This window comes from Euprymna scolopes, chromosome 43 (assembly GCF_053919585.1).
Source record: "Euprymna scolopes isolate OS-2025 chromosome 43, ASM5391958v1, whole genome shotgun sequence".
Lineage (NCBI taxonomy): Eukaryota > Metazoa > Mollusca > Cephalopoda > Sepiida > Sepiolidae > Euprymna > Euprymna scolopes.
In genome coordinates, this window is record NC_136524.1 from 29,057,460 (window position 1) to 29,078,158 (window position 20,699).

Consider the following 20,699-nt stretch of genomic DNA (forward strand, 5'->3'; position numbering starts at 1 on the left):
CTTATACTTGTTCATTAATTGTTCCTGTTTGTGATTTTATTATATTTTCAAGTTTACAACCATATTTTTTTTTTTTGGGGGGGGGTAATAAAAAATTGTTGCATTTTTTTTGTTAATTTATTTTTTTTTATTTACTTTTTCATGAACCATCCTGAAATTCTACACCTGTAGTTATGTATAATTTCTCTTTCCAGTATAAAAGATGAATAATTAAATGTATGCAGTTATTTTATTTTCCCATATAAAGTATTTGGTCGTCTTTAAAAAAGGGCTTGCGGAGCCCCTCAGCCTCACTCATGGAGCCCCAGGGCCCCGTGAAGCCCAATTTGGGAAACCCTGGGCTAAATCATGCCACTGACTCAGCTGCTGAGGATAGGAGACATTGACGAGTGATGTGGTTAACACCATTGGAGCTGGCTCAACTCACACCGGGTGACCGCCGATACAAGTTAAATAATCAGGAGATAATTATGCCACCACAAAGGGGTACTCTGACAAAAAATGGAAGGTGCCTTAGTCTAGAAGGACTTCTACTTCACTGGCCGAGGACAGGGGGGGGGGAATGAGCTGCAGCCTCTGAACAGATACTACACTTTTGCTTCATCAAAAAGACCAAGGAGAGATGTATTACAAAAAATAAAATAAAATAACCTGTTCCGTACTTAGAAATACTATTAATAATTGTTGAAGCTCTCAATTAAATTCTCCTTTATTCTTTTCTCTAGTAAGATCATTAATCCTTTATTAGTGACTTTATCATGTGTGTGTGTGTGTGTGTGTGTTAGTTTTTCTTTTTGGTTATTGCGTGTGCATGTGTGTGTGTGTGTGTGTGTGTGTGTGTGAGAGAGAGAGAGAGAGAGAGAGAGAGACAAAGAGAGAGTGCGCGTGCGTGTGTGTGAGTGAGTGAGAGAGAAAGACAGAGAGCGCGTGTGTAATCTTTTTTCCCCGCTCTCTCTTTTCTCTAGGTGTACACAACGCTTCGTAACCTCTGTTTCATTTATATAAAAGTATAGTGTTGTTTGTAAAAACTGTATGAATGCGCTCTCTCGTGTCGTGTTCATGGGTTAGTTATTTTTTTTCTCGCTCTCTCTCGGCATGGATCTGTGCTGAACTCTTTTGGCCATTTTTTATGGCATGTGTATCGCTTGCCTTTACTAAATTAGTTACAGCCCGTCTTCCAGAAGTGGCTGTAGTTAGAATAATTCATTTGAATAGTTGTATAAATTTGTTGCATTCATAAACTAAAGACAAAACCAACGAAAACAAAACAAAAAACAAAAACGAAGGGATGTTGCAGGACGAACAGGGCTAGATCGCCCGACATAATTTGTACTTACTTGCGTACTTAAGTGCTACTTCACCAAATACAGGTTTGTTACTTTTTTTATCTACAAAATTACATATTTTTATGTGTACTTTCTTAATAGTACAATATGTCATAAAAATACCGATTATTTTTGATATTACTTTCCTTAACTTTTTTTTTGTTTATTTGTAGAATTAATAACATTAAAACGTATTCGACTTTTTAAAGTATAATCTATACTAAGTTTAGTATATATATATATATATATATATATATATATATATATATATATATATAATTAGAAGTATAGTAATTTTATTTTTAAATAATATGAATAAAAAATTTAAAAAAAAATAGCAACTTTTTTTTATTTTTAAGATTAAAAGTTTAAGGAAGTATTTTTTCTTCTTTGTCGTAAAACGAAAAAAGTTTTGAAACGATTTTAGACACTTAAAGTAATTAGTTTTTTTGTTGTTGTTTTTTTATAATATACAGTTTATTTTGTTGATTTTCTGATAAATACTAAAACTTTGGAACATTTGTAGACATTAATAGTAAAATGTAAAACTTGAAAGTTCTTTTTATGAATGTAAAAAGAAATTACTATAATTTATCGTTTCTCACAAGTTCATTCAAATTTTTTTTAATGCAATATCCTCGCGTCTACTTTTTTTTTTTTTTTTCACTTAATCGTAAGTAATTATATAAAAAAATTTATCAGATAAACAAAACAAAAATAAATAAGTAAATGAATTCAAATTATTCCACTATTTTTCTTCTAACGTGCCTAATTTATTCACGAAAATCTGTAGGAATAAAAATTCACAAAACTTTCTCCTTGAAGTTAGTTTGGTTGTAAACAAGTTTAAAGTTTCCATCAATAATTAATGCTGACAATAACTATATCATAAGTTTCTTAAAAGTTTATATTTTTTATTAAATATCTTTAGAAAAAATATTTAATGCTTTACGTACGTATTACAAATTATTATCTTTTTTTTTTTTTCGCTTAGGGGTAACTTTTTTTTTTTTTTTTTTAATGACATAAAAAGAAGTATCCATCTTTATTTCTTTGCTTTCTATTTCTTTAAGTTTTATTTTTTTATGCATTGATGTGTATTTAACACTTTTACTTTTGTTTATGACGTGTTCTGGATATTAAAGTATTATTATACCTATTTGCAATGCCTCCCCACGGGACAGTTAGACACCATGGTCGTTTTTTAACGTGGAGAAAAAGTACAAAAATAAAAATTGTCTCTGTCGTGAAGGATTTCTCTTTCTGAAAGAGAACGAGAAATGGAAGTGCTGCATCTGAAGAACAGATACTACACTTTGATCTTGGCCAAAAGGCCAAGTAAACTTCCCAATTAAGGTATTATTGTAGTTCTCAGATAAATTACATCCTCTTTTAAAAAAATAGATTCTACTTTATTTTTATTTTAGGTAATTACGCGTGAATGCACCAAAAAAATAAATTATCGATAAGGAAAACAAATACATTAGTATTTCGAGAGGGGGATCAGTTTTGCATAAAGATTAGTCATGAAATGATCCCCCTCTCCATTTTTAGAGCGCTTCTAGCGTTTTAAGGTAGTTTCTATTTACTTGTCTCCCTCATGACGTAAAGTTAAAAACAAGTTCTGTTTTTAATATAGATAAAAAAAAAATCCAGCTCCCTCAAAAAAGGGTCCTTTTGGATTAAAAGGAAAAAAGTGGCTTGGTCTAGAAAAATTTCTCCTTCACTGACTATCAGGGATGGGATAGATTCTGTTTAACATTAGAACTGAGAACAAACAGATTTTACACTTTGTTCCTAGCAATTTGTTTTTTATGGGAAATTAATTCTGTGCATTGGGGGGGGGGCTACTTTTTTGTGGTTTTATATTCTTGCCACTAGGACTTGCAGTTAGTGGTGAAAAAAATTAGTTAAATTATGTAAAAAGTTAATAGTGAAGATTGAAAATTTATATACGAAAATGACCCCCCACTCTAAATTCTAAAATTGGCCTTTTCCCCCTTCTGTCAACCAGTTTTTTTTTTCAGCGTTTACTACTGTTTTAAAAAAAGTAGAATCTTTTTTTCCCTAGAGAAGCTGAGATGGTTAATCTAAATTCACCTTTTTTGTTCTTTTCATTTCAACACCAAAGTTTCGACAGATGTTTATCTGTATAAATGTTTATTTTATATATAAACAAAAACTAAGTAACTTATCGACCAACTTAAGTGTTGGTTGAAGCACTAAGCAGAAGCATAAAAAAGTGAATTACACTTTAGGTAAAACTTTAACCATTTGCCCCATGCCCCACACTGTCAGCAGGAAAACTAAAAAGTGTTATTTTCTTCTTTCTTTTTCGTGAGATTACATGTCAACATCTTCGAAATACCTGGAAAAAATAGTCAACAGATCGATTAAAAAATTTATTTTATCGTTTTAAGCAAAAACAATATTACGTACAGTACGTCGTACTTCATTGTCATATCAAAAATAGTTACATATCTAAAAATTCCTAAAATTCATTGAGTAGAAAGATTTATAATTAAAAGTAATTTTTACGGAAAATTGTATTTTAGATGTTTTAAAGTAGACTGAAGAGTTTATGCACAAGGGACATAACTCGGACGCAAATTTTAGATTATATTGTAATGGCGACCAGACCAACACCAACATTTATAGCGATACTTTTCTTTTTTATTTTACTAGAAACACAATAGCAGTTGTTCTACTCTGAATTTTTGTAATTTTTGGCTATATTATTATTTTCAACATGACAACTAAGTACGTAATGTTGTTTTTGTTTAAAACCTGTTAAAAAAATCGATTTGTCGACTCTATATTAACAAGCACCAAAAATGTTATATAACCGTTTTAGGGTCGAGGATTACTTGTATAAACCGAACAGCCACTTCTTGACCAGAACCAGTTGTTGTTTTTTTTTTTTGGGGGGGGGGGGTAAAACAGAACGGGTAACCATTTATTTCCTAAAATGGCGACTATTTTTTTTTTCTTAATGTTTGTTTTCCTTTTTGCTCCCAACCTCCACGATGTGAACGGAAATAAAAATGATTTTTTTTTTCCGAGTGATTTTATGTCAACACCATGGAAATAATTGGCAAAAAATTTAGAGTGGGGTTCATTTCACTATATAAATTTAATGTAAAATAATCATCCACTTCCTGAACCCCCTCCCTTCCCCCCCAAAAAAACAAACAATAACACTATTTTGGAAATCTAATTTTAACTGATTTATGCCCTTCCTTGAATATACATTTTCTAATATTAACAATTAAACTCCTTTATTACGTTTAACAAAACCTGTGTTTGTGCGTATAACGTAGGATATATACATGCTTATAATAATTGAAGTGTATTCATTGGTTTCAAAGAAAAAAATTATATATATATATATATATATATATATATATATATATATATATGATTTTACAACTCCATCAAATCTATTCTGATTAGGTTCGTGGTCTACAGACGAATTCGATCACTTTTATAACCTGCTTTAAAAAATACAGGCTGCGAGTCTGTATGGAAACGGTGAAAAAAGTTTCCTTCAAATTGCCACCAATTTTTTTTTTTTTTTTTGTCATAACAAATTTCACATTCGAACAAAAATATTTTGACTGTCCGCTTACTTCTGACTCGCTATTTTTGTGACACAATACTTATCATTTTTCACTGACTGACCCCTTAATAATAAAAAAAAAACAAATAAAAAGTAACATTTATTTTTAGAGATCTGATGCTGCTCTTTTTAAGAGTCTTTTAATACTTAAATATTTTAATTTTCGTTTTAATTATAGATAGTTTCTTCTAGGTGTACATTTTTTTTTTAACTATTTTATAGAACCAAAATAATAATTACTCCCTCCCCTACACCTTATAAGGAAGGTATGTATTTATATTTAAATACTAGCAACACAACATGGCGGTCCAACTGGAGCCTCCTAAGCACGATTCTATCTCTGAAATTTTATTTTAAGCTGTTATGGTCGTATAAATGTGTAATAAGTCTAAATTAAAAAAAAAAAAAACTTTAAGGAAAAAGTTTTGTTTGTTTATTTTTAGACATTATTACATAAACGAAAAACTTTTTTTTTTCGTTTTGGTTGGTTATGGTTTGGTTCACTGACTTACGCTTTATAAAGTGTTACAGGTGCTTGCTACAAAGTTTTATTTATATTTTCTATTTGTATGGAATGGGCACCAAGAGGATTTCGGTTCTTATGGATATCGTTCCGAATATTGACTGAGAATCTTAAGTCTGTCCCGGAAATGGCAGAAGCATTTTACGATTTGGAAGCGGCGGGAAAAAAATGTAAACTTGCAGACGACACTAAGCATGCGAAGGAGTAGATTTAAAGAAAATTTTAGTTCCACCCCTCCCCCATAAAATTATTTTAAGTTGCCCCCCCCCCTCCAAAAAAAAAAAAAAATTATTAAATTTGCTTTCAAATCCTTAAACAGCTTCCGCAATTCCCAGCACGGACTGTAAATTCTCCGTCATTACTCGAAATAAACTTCATAAGAACTGTAATCTGCTAAGTACAGTTTATTTATTTTAAAATTATACGGAAATTATATTTAGCTGTTGCTACAAAAGTTTTTTTTTTTTTTTTTACTTTATTTTTTGTTGTTGCTTTTTGATTTTTATTAAAGCATTTATTTTTGGTTTTATTATATATATATATATATATGAGAGATTTTTTATATATGTAACTGTAAAGTGTATGATGATTACTTAATGAAGATGCGCTTCTGAAAGGTGCGCAACAAATTGCAAGCACATAAAAACTAAGGAATGGAGAAGGAAGTTAAAGAAAATGTCGGTTACAGCTCCTCCTGCCCTCTCTCTCTCACACACACATATGTGTGCGTTTTATGTATTGTCTCCATATATTTAGCCATCCATACCAGCGGTTTCTGGCAAATAGGTGTTTTGGAATACCACCCCTCTATTAGATTGTACACTACTCTTAGGCTCTTGCTAACATAGTTGAGTACTCGTACTCTCTCTCTCCCCCTCACACACACACTTGATTCATGGCTTTCACTTCCGGAGAAATTCAGCATAGTTTTTTTTTCTATTAGGGCTTAATGTGACAGACCTAAATATTGTGCTACCTTCTTAACGTGGTCAGACTCGATTACACATTCCATAGGGTTTTCTCTTGGTTGTGGGAGAAGGAAGGGGGGGTAATCTCCGTTTAATTTAGAATACAAGTTTTTTTTAAAACTACAAACTGGTAAAGAAGTTATTCCAATTTCCACGGGAAGCTGATAAAATTTATAAATTTGGTTAACTGCTATCAACATAAAGTTAAATACCTTTTTTTTTTTAAATTTTTATTTTATTTTAAAAACAAAGAAATAACAAGAAGAAAGTAAATAAAAATAAAATAACCCTTCTATTAGTTTCACCGAAGTTACAAAGCGTCTTTGTTACTTTTTTCCTCTGGTTAAAAACACATTCCTCCGTTTGAAACTAACCTAAAAACTATCATTCTCGTGTTACTTGGACAGTTTAGTTTCAAACTGATATCCTTGACGGCACTGTTGCTTTCACTCTGATCTAAACCAAAACTATCTATGATAATGCACCTCATCTGTCGCACTTCTGAAGAAAAAGTCCTCCTACACTAAGGTAATTTTAATGTTTCTCCCACTCCAGAGTCTCTTTTGGGGTAGTTGAATTCTCTCCACATTAAGAACCGACATTGTGTCTAACTCTATCCGCTTTGAGAACCAAGTAAATAAGGATACGGTGTGTCTTACATTGCACTCTTAGCTTTAATGGGTAATCATAAGTATTGGCGATATAGGCGCTTAAACGAAAACTAATATATGTGTGTGTGTGTGTGTGTGTGTGTGTGTGTGTGTGTGAAGTGAAACAAATGGTAACTACATAATTGACAGGTCCCAAATAGTAACATAACCAAAAGTACGAAAAACGATAAGGTAGAACAGTAACTGATGAAAAATAAATTTGAAAGGGGAGATAATTAACTTCTATTGCTTACGTCATGTGACGAACGTAATTCAAAATGTCGGACAAATTCCCTGTTTAAACTTTATCGAAGACCGTTTTACGTTAATAAATTTTTTTCTATCTGATCGTTTTCCGTTTTTTTTCTCTGTTTTTTTTTTTCTGTTAGATGTTATTATTTGTGACATTACAATTAACGTATTTGTTTTACTTGAAATCTCATATTTTTTCGTTTGCATAATATAGTAGCACTGCGACATTAATTTACAGAAAATGCAATTGGGAAACTAGTCAAAAAGCAATTTATTTTCCTTTGTCTACTAGTTTCTCGGCCACTTGTTTGTTAGTTTTTTTGAAAACTCCTTTGAGGGAGAGGGAATTGAAGAAGACCCGATCTGAAAATGCTAAAGTTTTGTGTAACTTTTAGTTAAAAGCAAACTAAAGTAATGCAATAATTAAAAAAACAAAACAAAACAAAAACAAAAAAAAAATTAAATAATTAATTAATTATTCGAACATTTTATTAAAATAAAATTTAGAAAAGTTCTCTTTCTCCAAAAAAAAAAAAAATTCGCATGCTAATAATGACTGTTCAAAACTATAAATTTTAAGCCATACATTTTTCATATAATTGACAACTTTCATTCATTTAAGAATTTCCTTAATTTTAATTCTGATTTAATTCTGCAAATGTTCAGATAATTAATGCTTTGTTTTATTGCATTACTTTAATGTATTCGTTTTGTTTTTAACGAAAGGTTGTGCAAGACTTTGGCATTTTCGGATAGGGTCTTCTTGAATTGTCTCCCCCTTCAAAGAAGTTCATAAAAAATAAAAAAACGTTGAAAAAAAAACAAAAAAAACAGCAATGCACAAGTGTCAGTTTACGACCGATTAGCGTTGAAAATTGTATTTAATAGAAATTATAAGTCTTTAAAGTTGGTGTAAATACCGATTATGGTTAAAGTGGCCATGTTTGTTTAGTCAAACAAGTTGGTTACTTAAGTTACCCAGAATGGTATTTACGGCAAACTTTAATGGCTTCTAACTTGTATTCAAAAGCAAAATATTTTTTGATTTAATAATTTCCCAACTGTAATTCCTTGTAAAATAATTTATGTCTGTCATAGTAATAATTATCTCTTGCACACAAACAGAACCTGTTCTATAAACCCCCAATGCACTTATTACGTTATCTATATATAAATTTGTATTCCTGTCTGTTTGTTCACAAGTTGATTAATATATACAAAATCCATTACTTTATCATATTATTCATATTCATTCCTATTCATTATACTATGATTATTGCAAAATATAAGATTAAAGAGGTGATGTCATTTGCATATTTCATTAAGGAAAATCGACTTTATTAAATAGCGGTATATTAGTTATTGTTTATAGTGTGAGAATTATTTTAAGTGTTCTATTTAAGTTTATTATTTAAATTTGATTTATATTGATAACATATTTAATTTATTTTTACCAACATCGAATTATTATTTTTTATTTTTTTTAATGAATTGGTTTGAGTTATTTCCCTTGCGCACAAACGTTGTTCTTTCTGTTTTTTTTTTTTTGGTTTTTTTTCTTTTTCAGCGAATATTAAAACTAAAAATTTTCAAGTGCTATTTTTTTAATTAGTTTAAATAATTTCCGTGATTTCGCAATTAACGTTGTGGTCTAATGAATTTTTATTTTAAAATAAACAAACAATTCAATTCAACTACGATTTCTTATTTAAAACAAAAACTTTTTCTTTTTTTTTTTCTTCACAATTTTTTTGACATCGTAACTAATTTTTTTTTTTCTTTTCTATGCAATAAGTCATAACTCATCATTTTTATAACATAAACATTCGGTTAACACAAATTCTACTTTGGTATTTTTGAAACTGAATTATTTAGTTTGTTTTCGTTGCAACGGACCGTAAAGACAAATCTTTCTAGACTGAGGTAGCATAAAAGAAATTCGCTTGAACTGGAATATAGTCATAAAGGTAATATCCAAAGAATAGCTTCTCTCCATATCCCTTCTGCCGAAATATCTGGTGGAGTGTTTGTCACATACTTTTTTTTTTTTTTTTTTTTTTTTTTCGGGGGCGGCGGGGGGGGGGATAACATTTTCGTGTTTTCATTCGTTCTTTTATTTTTAAAAATATTTGTTGGTAACGATGGAGTTGATATATAATAATGAAAAACTGCTCAATATTCTTAGTGTAGCAAGTGTGGCCAAAGCGAACTTCATGTTGACCCTGGCAACGCTGGGTATCCATGCTAGTTATTTAAATGATACTAGAAAGCCTCCTAGTGTTGACCAATCATAGAATGTGCTTAAATATATTATAATGGATGCAGATTTCGTATTTAGAATCAATTCTCTATTGTACCCAATATATAGTGTCGCCCAACCCCCACTGGTCATAAAATATGCTTAAATATATTTTTAATGTATGCAAATTGTGAATTTATTATTATAGAGCCAATAATCAATCGATTATATTGTACCCAATATATAGTGATTTCAAAAATTAAAGATTACTTGGGTGCCATTGGTTAAAATCGAAACCAAAACATATAGCGTTCCAGCTTTAGTCGTGAAAAGTTTGCTAGAAATTACGTCATGACGAACTGCTAGACTTTGGACTTCTCTTCCGGGTTCCTGCTTCCCCAACTGTACTGACATGCAGAAGTTCAAGTGTAATGTGAACAGACATCTTGCTGCTCAACTCCTTTCATAGTATCCCTGCAACTTATGTCATTGATAGTAGCCTCCTACATCAAATTGGTATTGTGCGTTGTTTGGGGTGAAAATGTAATTTTAAAAAAAAAAAAATCTCCAGCTATGGTATAGCTGGAAATGTCTTCTCAGTTATTAAATCATTTCTTTCTGATAGGTTCGTAAGAGTAGTAGTTGAGGGGCAAAAATCAGAAGCTCACAGTATTAATGCTGGTGTCCCTCAGGGGTCCATCCTGGGCCCAACTCTTTTCCTGATCTACATTAATGATCTTCCAAATCACATCCTTACATCATTTGTAGACATTTATGCTGATGACACTACCATTTATGGTAGCACATCTAAGACAGTAAACGACAAAGTTCTCTCCGATTCTCTCTCCTCTGATCTTGAGCATGTGGTACAATGGGGAAAGGAGTGGCTGGTTACTTTTAATGCATTTAAAACCAAGCTTCTCTCTTTACATCATCAACATTCTAATCCACATCTGGCATCAATTGAAATGAATGGCTCTCGTCTTCAGGAGGCCTCAAGTTTTGACAAGCTTCTGGGCTTGACCATTACTCCTGATCTTAAATGGAACACGTACATCAAATCTGTTGCCAAGGCCACTGGAAAAATGGTGGGATCTTTCTATCGATCCAGTAGATATCTCACTGCTGATGCATTTGGGCAGGAGCTGCTAGAAAGGACTTGTCCTGCCTTGATAATTTAAAATAGACTTTGTAGCCTCATGGGAGATGTCCTTTTCTCTTCACTGCAACCTCTATCTCACAGAAGAGATGTTGCGAGTTTGTCTCTGATGTATCGTTATTTTTATGGAAAGTGTTTGACTGAGCTTCAGTCTATGGCCCCCTCCCCCCTCGCCAAACTTTCACAAGAAACACTCATCTAGCTGAAAACACTATTAATAATTCCCCCCATTCTTTATCTGTGCCTAAACCAAAACGTAGATTCCATGAACAGAGCTTCTTTCTTAGAACTGCATGCCTGTGGAATTGTCTTCCATTTTCCTACTTTCCGGCTGACTACAATATGGTTGTGTTCAAGTCTAACGTAAATAAGTTCTTGATGAGCCGTTCCATATAAGTTAACAAATTTACCGAATTTTCATTACTAACGATTACCATATTGTCCAATTTCTACTGTACACTCTTTAACTCTTATCCTTGAGTGGCCTCTTGACCTTGATAATGTGATGCCTGTGTAAAAAAAAAAAAAAAAAGTGGGCTACATTTAATTTATTTTGGTTTCATGCGAAGGGGTGGGGGTTGTGAGCCCTTCATGGAAATTCAGATATCTTAAATTTTTTGTAAAACATTTTAACAATATTAGTCATCGATTAATAGATATTTCCTAAATTTCAGTTTTGTTGGAATATTCTGAAAGATTCTTAAGGTGCATGAAATATACACACACAAACATCTGAAAATTAAAATATTTCAGATTTGCATTGAATCTGACCCATAGTCATTCAACACCAATTATACAAGATTCCCTGAATTTCAATTTCTTGAGACTCCTTAAGCTTTAAATTTTATATATTTTCTAGTAGCATAATCATGTTTGATTAAAATTGAAACAAAGATTCTAGACGTAAAGTTTAGTGGTGTTATATCTTGATTTTAATCATTGTAAGTGGACCTAAAGTGGTGCAAAACTTCTGGGTGGGGGAAGGGTTAAATTTACCCAACCTGTTGACAAGGTAGTTCTTGCAGTTTTTAACATTTAAATTTAGATGAATATATCGTGACTCAAACAAAAATTTATTGATCAAAATAAGCACCATCAAAATCCACACGCCTTTTGTCAATGCAAAACAAGTGTATTTATGCCAGTAACGTAAAAATCTTCCGTTCTGGTGGCGATTAAGTCGCTGAAGGTGTTTTTGATATCGCTTAGGTTTTAGAAGCATTTCTCAAGCAGAAAGTCAAGATCCTTGGAAAAGTGGTAATCGGGAAATGAGGTTTTGAGAGTATGGTGGATGAGGCAGTTTCGTAGCCCAGTTCATTCAACTTCTGCAGAGTTGGTTAAGCAATGTGCGGTCGGGCATTGTCGTGGAGGAGAATTGGACCTTTTCTGATGATTAATGCTGGGTGTTGTTGTCGAAGTTTCTGATGCATTTCATTCATTTGTTGACAGTACTTCACCACCGTAATAGTTTCACCTACATTCAAAAAACTAATGGATAAGACTTGTTGCAGACTACCAAACAGTCAGCATGATCTTCTTTTGGTGCGACTCTGGCTTCGGGAAATGTCATGGAGTTTCGTTGGCCTCTAACCACTGAGTAGTGTCACCAGTTATAAAGAACTCGCTTTTCATCGCAAGTCACAACCCAGTCAAGAAACGGGCCCTTAAAAGAAGTAAAGATGACGCTTCATAACAGCGTTTCTTTTGGTTGTCATTGAATTTGTGAGGCACCCATTTATCAAGTTTTTTTTTTTTAATCTTCCCAATCTATCTCAAGTGTTTAGAAATCGTCGCATACAATAGTCTAATTCAGAAGCAAGTTCTTGAACAGTTGTGCGTGGATTGGCTTTGAGTAAGGCTCTTAATTGATTGTTGTCAACATCTGATGCCCAACCACTATGTGCATCATCTTTGTGACTCTTGTTGCCGCCACAAAATTTCTCAAACCAACATTGTGCTGTGCATTCAGTAGTGGTTCCTGGGCCAAATGCTTCATTGATATCTCGAGCTGTTTCAGTAGTCTTTTGACGTACTTTGAATTGAAATAAAGAAATTGTGTGAATTTGCTTTTTTTTTTTCCATCTTGTACTCAGCATTCTGAAAGGAAGATATAATTTTAAAACGATTGTAATTTAAACGATTAGTGAAAAACGCTCCTTAAAATAATATATAAAGTAAAGGTATTATAACGAAAACTTATTTGAAAGTACATTATTTAAAATCAAAATTAAAAATTCTGCAGGAACTTTCTTCTCAACCCAAGATTATGTAGATGTTCCAGTATAATATGATACTTGAGAAAAGGAAAATGAAGAGATGTTGTTGAGGATTATGCAATCTTTGCTTGACTATAAATCCCCATGCAAGCATTAAAAGAAGGCTTTATATACAGACACTTGGTGAGAAGAAAAATGAAATGAGCAATAAAAACAAATTACGTATGTAGAGATCCAACAGCTTATTTAACAATATGCCTCATACTTGTTTTACGTATTACATTATTTTTAACTGTTAGTCATCATTCATACTTGTTTTACGTATTACATTATTTTTAACTGTTACTGTCATCATTCATAACAAGCAAATGTTAACACAGGCAAGATAAGTTGCTCTTCTAGCTACCTGACTAAGTTTATTTGTGTTTTAACTTATTTTAAAGTGTTTATTGGTTCAAAAGTAACATGTCCACTCTGTTCAGTTATAGCGCAAAATAACCCCCGCATGATTGCGATAAGCATTGAGCAAGGACCTTACATCCTAAGATAAAATTAAACTAAATACTGGTAGAAACACATCTAATAAGTGTCGCTAATAACTAGGGTGGCTTCCATCAGGGAAGGAACTGTATTAATCAAATGTTCGACTTTAGTCACAGCCTGAATCGGCATTTATGCTTCATCGATTTTTTATTTTTGCAGCTGTTTCAACACCATCTGGCCTGACATGCAGATAGATTGCATTTCTGCAAAGTTCCTTTGGCTCGTCCAGTACTGTTACAGATCGATACTATAGTTGGCTAAAAAGCAGCCCTGCAGTATCGTTTTCCACAAATGACTTGAAGGTACTTTGCTCATGGAATTACAGATCGACACTAGTTCAAGCATATGGTGACTAGTCTAATTTTCAAGGTAAAGACAAGTGTTCGGGAATTTTAGAAAAGGCTTGAAAACTACCGTGTTATAGTCAGCTGAGAAGCACCCCTGCGACTGTTTGTGGAATTTTTGTTTAGTTTTAGGCACAGATAGAAAGTAAAGAAAATCGTTGATACTGGTTGCAGATAAACAAGTGTTTTGTTGGTGGGAGGGGGACCATAGTCAACCATCTGCAATAACAAGGAGTGTCGTATCATCATTACACCCATCTAATGTATAACATTTGTGTCTTTTTCATATTTCCATCGAGACTTGGTTAGTGGTAGCGTTAAGGGTATGTGTGTTTTTAGGATTTTTAACATTGGTAGAGATTTTCAATTGAGTTTCTTCATCACATTTTTTGTGTACAGCCTAGCATCCACATCACTTGACTAATCGTCACCAAACCTGGTCAAAATACACACCTGCAAAGAATTGGAGTGGCATTCAGTTTGTGATTTGCTTATTAAAAATAAGTTAGTGGTTAGACATACAAATAGTAACGAGCAGTCTTTATGACTAACTAGCAGGGAGACCTGATGCTGCCTGGGATTGAATCAGAAGCAACTAATGTTCCATACTTGTAATATTTTTATTGAAATTGGTGAAATCGCCCATTTTTCAATCAAATCAATTTATTGCCTGCCCTCATTGGGAACCTACTGCAGTGCAGCGGGAGAAAGTTTCACACAGTGCCTCCCCACAAGGACTAAAGTCCACAATATGTTGTAGTCTATGCTGCATTGTAAAGAACTTACTGTTGATTCTATAAAATTTTTATATAATGGCTTGAATTAAAGCTTAAAATGCAAAAGTATCATGGTTTGATTGTGCTCTAACTAGAAACATTTATTTCGAATGTGCCCCTGTCTTATCAAAGAACCTACTGTTGATTTTATATGCTGGGCCTTTCTGCTTCTGCGATGAGAAAACTTAATTGCACTTGTGATTTTAGATTGGATAAACAGGGCTCTGGACAAACTTATCTTTAGTTGACCTTTGAAAACTAAATATTTTTGTTTACTAGCCAAATAAAAAAAAAGTTACTAGCCAAACCTACATGATTTTTAGAATATGATATCTTCGTTCTGTGATAAGTATATACATCATAAAGATTTTTTTTTTTTTTTTTAATTTTTTTTTTAAGTGTAATTCTAAATATACAACAAATTTTATGTTGATACGTTAAGGTGTATACATTCTAATTTCTTTAGATATTTTTTTTAACAGCCTTCATAAAGAGTATATTATTCTATTAAACTTTTATTGTTTAAATAATTTAACTTTGTTTATTTTATTTAAAAAAAAATGTTGAAAAGATATTTTTCACTCATTAGTGAGCTTTAGAAGATTGTCAGTGAAAGAAATACGATCGCCAAAAGATAAGCATTTCATTATTTCTAGTCGCCATTTTGAAAAATCACTCGCAAATGCGACTGTTTCACTCACAATGTAGAGCCCTGATAAAGGTGTTAATTTTGGTCAAAATCAGACTTTCTTTGGATATTTTTCGATTATTGATTTTATGATAATTGGAGGCATTCCGATGCAAAACCTTAGAACACTCCTAGATATATTAAACACGTTTGTGTGAAATTTCAAAAAAAGAATATCTGCACAGCCTTTTCAGACCCTGTATGTGCAGCTTTGTTCCCTATAAAGTGCCTTTTATATATAGCTTTGTTCCCTATAAAGTGCCTTTTATATATAGCTTTGTTCCCTATAAAGTGCCTTTTATATATAGCTTTGTTCCCTATAAAGTGCCTTTTATATATAGCTTTGTTCCCTATAAAGTGCCTTTTATATATATCTTTGTTCCCTATAAAGTGCCTTTTATATATAGCTTTGTTCCCTATAAAGTGCCTTTTATATATAGCTTTGTTCCCTATAAAGTGCCTTTTATATATAGCTTTGTTCCCTATAAAGTGCCTTTTATATATAGCTTTGTTCCCTATAAAGTGCCTTTTATATATAGCTTTGTTCCCTATAAAGTGCCTTTTATATATAGCTTTGTTCCCTATAAAGTGCCTTTTATATATAGCTTTGTTCCCTATAAAGTGCCTTTTATATATAGCTTTGTTCCCTATAAAGTGCCTTTTATATATATCTTTGTTCCCTATAAAGTGCCTTTTATATATAGCTTTGTTCCCTATAAAGTGCCTTTTATATATAGCTTTGTTCCCTATAAAGTGCCTTTTATATATAGCTTTGTTCCCTATAAAGTGCCTTTTATATATAAGTAGAGAAAGGAATAGATATGTTTCTGTCGCATCATCCTATTTAGTTTAACATTCGTTTTATATGCTATCACGTATTGGATGGTTTTTAGTAGTTGATTTCTAAGCTAATCTATGAGGTGCCTTCAATAAGTTTCTAGACTATTTTCATATGGGCACTTTTATTGATAGTACGTACATGAAACTCTAGTCCCCTTCAAAGTAATCTCCCCCGGCTGCAATGCACTGGTTGTACCGTTCCAACAACTTCTAGAAGGCCCCATGGAAGTCCTCTTGTGTGAGCATGTCAATGACCTTCGTCACAGGCTCTTTCATCACAATTGTCCCATATTGACAGCCTCTAAGGGTTTCCTTGAGCTTAGAGAATGAGCAAAAGTTACATTGAGCAATGGTCTGGATGATAGGGAGGGTGAAGGAGTGTTTTCCTGCCCATCTTGGGCAAATAGTCTGACAAGGATGGAATTGTGGACTGGTGCATTTGTGCAAATCTTCCAAATTTTCAGTTCCTCGTGAATAATTGTCTGTACAGTTCCAACGCTGTCATATTCCAATTCCTGCTGTAGCTGTTCATTTGAATCTGAAATCGTAAAAATTCGTCAGTCATCTCAAAAGATGTATAGCAATAACAAACTGAATTTTCAAGAGTTTACAACAATTTTAATTGTCTCTACAAAAAGTTTGGAAGCTTATTGAAGGCAATATCTCTGACCAGGTTTTTATTCCTTTTTCTCCCAAGTTCATCTTTATCATTTTCTTATGTCTTCTCTTGTGGGTTGCCCTTGCTACTTTAATTATCATACATCTACAATCCAGGAAGTCCTCTATTCTTTCAATGTGGCCATACCATCAAAATCTCCTGTTCTGCACACATCTCCCTGTACTGTTTAGACTTGATCTCCCTCTAAGCTCATTAGATTTGAGCCTGACTTTAATATTTGCATTTATCCCTCATTTCCATCAAGTTCATTTTTCTCACTGCTTCCCATGTTTTCTTTTGTCTGAGATTACTAACGCAGAAAATCTCATCTATTAATTCATGCCATCAAAGTCTCCTGTTCTGCACACAACCCTCTGTATTGTTCAGATTTGATCTTCCTCTGAGGTCATCAAAACTAAGCCTGTCCTTAGCCAATTTTATTTTTTTTATTTATCGTTCTTTATCTGAAGTTCATTTCTATCACTTTATACCTACGTTTTCCCTGGCCTTTACCTGTGATCTGCTCTTGCCATTTTAACTTTTCTACATCTATTGACACAAAAACTTTCATCCATTCTTCAACATGCCTGCAGCCATCACTCTATACTGTCCAAATATTTATTCTTCCTCTAAGAGCATCAGATCCAAGCCGGCCTTTAAGACATGTTTGGTTTCTTTATCTAAGGAGACATCATCATCATCACTGTCATCATCAGTTTCATCATTGTTACACATGTTAGACAGGTTTTAGAAGTTGACTTCCAAATAATCATCATTTAATGTTCGTTTGTTGGAATGTGCTAGATTGTTTTAAGAAATTGACCTTCAAGCCAACCAGCCAGATTTTTATTATTTATCTTTTCTCTTATGTCCATTCTTATCACTGCTTCCCATATTCTCTTTTGTCTGACCCTACTAACCCAGAAACTCTCCATTCAAAGTGACCATACTATCAAAGTTTCCTGTTCTGCACACGTACTGTCCAGATATTTAATCTTCCGCTGAGGTCATCTGTCTTTAAGACTTAACATTATGCACCCATTGTATCATTCTTATATTATTTCTCTCCATGCAACGCATGTCCTCAACCCTCATTGGCCAGGACTGACTTCTATACATTACACTGCATACACATATCTGATAGACTCTTCCCTTGGTTAACAGCAGTAATGCTTTGCTGGTTAATAATGACAAAAGTACCCCGAATTTTATCACTCTAGTACCTGCTCCACCTTATGTTCCAACGGTATTAGCAAAATAACAAAATTTCTGAACAACCTCAATAACCCAACCATCCGCACATATTTCCTTTGTATCTGAGTTTGCATTCATCTCTTTCATACATTCTTGCACACAAACTGGTTGTTCTCCCTTAACCTGAAAGTGGACGTTGGCATCGTCTATATTTTCCATATTCATTTAGTCACTGCAGGCTGTTTAAAGAATTATTAAATTGTACCTGCAAAAGCAACTTGCATAGATTACATCCATTGGCTTTCTCGTAACTCTTGCTGCCCTTTTTTTGTCTTTTAGTCCTTACATTCCAGGAGTGATGTTTCTGCCAAAAAGGGAAAGAATTGCTGTTTTCTGAGTCAAAATTTATCCAGCTAACACTAGCTTTTGAACTGAAGTAGTTTTTTTTTTTTTTTTTTTTTTACTTGGGAGTAACCTCTTATCAAAGCTCTATAACCACTCGAGGATAAGGGTTAATGAGTGTAAGGTGGTAGTGTAGTAATTGTTAATCCTGTATTTTACTTCATTTGTTTTATTGTATCCTTTTAGCTCCTTACATCAAATGGCTTGATGCTTTGTCTGAAGCAATTAAAAAAAATTTAATTCCACTGCAATGCAGAAAATTTATATTTTTACAGACACTGCATACACACACTAAATGATACTGCCGTAACTTGCAGACATGCCACAAATACATATAAAGGGACCAGTGGTGTCTCGTATAGATACACTTTTTATACACCTGTAATGGACATTATATAAACTATTGCACCTGGTCATATAGATCGCCACTATACAAGATATACGCATATATACATACCCACTATGTTACATATACGTTATTTGGAACTCTCATCCATTATTTGGATGTGGCCATACTATCAAAGTCTCCTGTTCTGCATGCATCTTTTTTAATCTTCCTCTGAGCTCACCAAATCTAATCCTCTCTTTAATATTTGTGTTAGACATCCGTTATATCATTCTTATATCATTTCACTTCATGCAACTCCAGTCTTCAACCCTTACTGGTCAGGTTTCATTTCCATACATCATCGTACTAAATACACATGGCTGATATACTTTTTCTTTGGTCAACAGTGGTAACGCTCTGCTGGTTAGTAATGACAGTAGTTGGTTGAACTTATTTATAACTCTTGTAATCACATTAGCACCTGCTCCATCCTGTGCTGCAATAGTATCACCAAGGTAACAAAATTTATGAACAACCTCAAGTTTCACAATCCACACATATTTCTTCCATGTCTGAGTTTGCGTTCGTCTGTCTCGCGCTTCTTGCACAAAAACTGGTTTTTCTCTCTCAACCTGTAATTCCACTGCACGTCTTGTGTGCCCAGTGCTTGTAGGTACCACAGAAAATTTAGTTGCATCTGACCCTGTTATCAGAAACTGAGCCTAGGAATTTTCCACTTTTCAGAGGATTTCCAATAACCACTGATCAAAACTTTTGTCTAAGTGACGTTCACTTTTAATTATTTAAACATTCCTCCAAGTTTTGAATTTTACAACTAAACCTTCCATTATTTATTTAACTAAAGAGTTTGAATTACCTACACGACACCATCCATCATCTAATGTCTCAAATCTCTCTTTACAAGAGCTTGTCAGAAACAACCTGACATGAGGCTGCACTTTGTACCATTCTAACAACTTCTGGAAGGCCCCATGGCAGTCCTTCTGGGAGCATGTCAATGACCCTTGTCATGGCTTCTTTCATCTCTTCAATCGTCTCTTAACGACAGCCTCCAAGGTTTTCCTTGAGCTTAGAGAATAACCAAAAGTCACAGGGAGCAAGGTCTGGACTATAGGGAGGGTGAGGAACTGTTTTGATGCCCATCTTGGTCAAATAGTCTGTGACAAGGATGGAGTTGTGGACTGGGGCATTCATGCAAATCTTCTGCATCTTCAGTTCTTCGCGAATAATTATGTGTACAGTTCCCACACTGGCATCAAACTGTGCACTTATTGGCTCTAGAGACACATGATGGTCTTTATCCAGGAAATTGTTTATTTGGCCAATCAGCAGATGTGCTTAGTTATATCTCATAGCATTAGCGAATCTCTCGACGGAGGCAACCTTTCTATGGCAATTGCTCTTGACATATCGAAGGCCTTTGATAGTGTATGGCATAAAGGTTTACTTCACAAGATCTCTAGCTGTGCTATAGCTGGAAATGTCTTCTCAATTATTAAATCATTTCTCTCTGATAGGTTCATAAGAGTAGTAGTTGATGGGCAGAAACAGTATTAATGCTGGAGTCCCTCAGAGGTCCATCCAGGGCCCATCTCTCTTCTTGGTCTACATTAATGATCTTCCAAATCACATCCTTACATCATTTGTAGACATTTATGCTGATAACACTAATATCTATGGTAGCACATCTAAGACCATAAACGACCAAGTTCTCTCCAATTCTTTCCTCTGATCTTGAGAACGTGGTACAATGGGGAAAGGAATGGCTGGTTACTTTTAATGCATCTAAAACCAAGCTTTTATCTTTACATCATCAACATTCTGATCCACATCTGGCATCAATTGAAATGAATGGTTCTTGTCTTGGAGGCCTCATGTTTTGACAAGCTTCTGGGCTTGACCTTTACTCCTGATCTTAAATGGAACACTTACATCAAATCTATTGCCAAGGCCA

General features: G+C 33.4%; 1 protein-coding gene across 3 annotated transcripts in view; it reads left to right on the forward strand.

Annotated features, from left to right (window-relative positions):
* The first annotated feature begins 873 nt into the window (after window positions 1–873).
* LOC145268260 (signal-induced proliferation-associated 1-like protein 2) overlaps window positions 874–20,699 on the forward strand; it is a 201,636-nt gene continuing 181,810 nt past the window's right edge. For 2 of the 3 annotated variants that reach the window (XM_080123607.1, XM_080123609.1), the window contains exon 1: window positions 874–1,370. The gene's annotated coding sequence lies outside the window, so the exon portion shown is untranslated. The remainder of the gene's footprint in view (window positions 1,371–20,699) is intronic. The other variant, XM_080123608.1, reaches the window with a different exon arrangement.